The following is a 1,502-nucleotide window of genomic DNA, read 5'->3' on the forward strand; positions in this document are numbered from 1 at the left end:
TCACAAAATCACATTTCCTCCACCGCCCAAATAGCATCGATGAAACATTTGATTCTCATTTCAAAGTGCTTCATCGAATCGTACATTGAATTCAACTCCTTGTGAAACTCCCATACACAGACAGCGTCCTTCACCTCCATCTTAGTAGAATTAGTGAAGAAATCGCAACAAACCAAAAGTGTTGTCATGTTCTTAAAGATGGTGTACTCAGCTTGATCAAAGAATGTCTTTATATCATAGCCAAGATCATCACTGATTTGGCGAAGTTCGTACGAGATGTTATACACATCATTAACATCCATCAAAATTGTCTCCATACTATCCCTCCATGCCATCCACTCATGCAAAAGGTTCCTCTCCTTGATAATATCGTGCACGGATTTCGCTACATCTTCGACAATCTTCAAGTTTTTGGAGTACTCGTTACGATTAGGCCCAAGGCAATTATTAATCGCTTCGTAACACATCGAAGACAATATTTTTATTTTTTCACTGTCGATCTTGTCTTGCATATAGCTTGTAAGTGAGTTGGCCATTTTTCTTGTAGCTGAAATAAGTAGTAAATGCGTGGAGCTTGTACGTGAAACCTTGATAGAGCTGCTGTCGCTTCGAACTGATGCTTTGACGATAATTCACCTACCCTTATATGTGTAAAAATATACGGGGTTGCAAATGTTGTTCCAAGTGGTGGGAGATTACAGCTAAATGTTGGCTATAATTGTTTTATAATTGCAAATTTTCGGAATTTTGGACGGTCCGTTGTCTAGGCAATAAAACTTACACTTTTTTATGACAGTTGAAATATTAAAGTTGTTACTTCTACCCTTTGAAAATATTTGTAATATTTTCCGTTTCTTTATATTATTATTCAATAAAAAGATTATTTAAACAAAATTTCAGAAACAAAATTCTTCGTGAAAATTGTACTTCTGAAAATGTAAGACAATTGCTTCACTATTGGAACCTCGTAGAACCTCGTTTAACGAATACAACGAGTAACGATGAGAAGAGAAGTCCCGGATTGCGCGCCTTCTACATCATTTTTAAAACTCGTGTACACATATTATGTGTATTTTTGAATATGTTTCACTATACAAGTGAAAATCTGGAAATTTTGGAAATTATATCAAATAGTTTTAAATGAAATTTAATGAACTTACCTAGATTGTTTTTAATCCATTCCTTTAAATGATTAAGTTTCTGGGTTACACAAATTACACGCATCTTCTAAAATAGTATACGAAATTGGTTCTGTTTATTGTGTGTATGTGTGTTTGTTTGTTTCTTTTTTGATTCGCTTAAAAGTACAACAACAGTACAATACATCCTCACCGAATAAATAAATCATTATATAAACCTATAACATTTCATGAATATTTATTATGTTTTTTTTTTAAATTAAAAACTCTTCTCGTACGTAAATTTAACATTTCCTTTAACATTAACGACTAATCGTATCAATGCTTATTTACAATATAATTTTATTCATATTTCAAAAAAAA

Source organism: Nicrophorus vespilloides, unplaced genomic scaffold (genome assembly GCF_001412225.1).
Source record: "Nicrophorus vespilloides isolate i.1.1-1 unplaced genomic scaffold, Nicve_v1.0, whole genome shotgun sequence".
NCBI lineage: Eukaryota > Metazoa > Arthropoda > Insecta > Coleoptera > Silphidae > Nicrophorus > Nicrophorus vespilloides.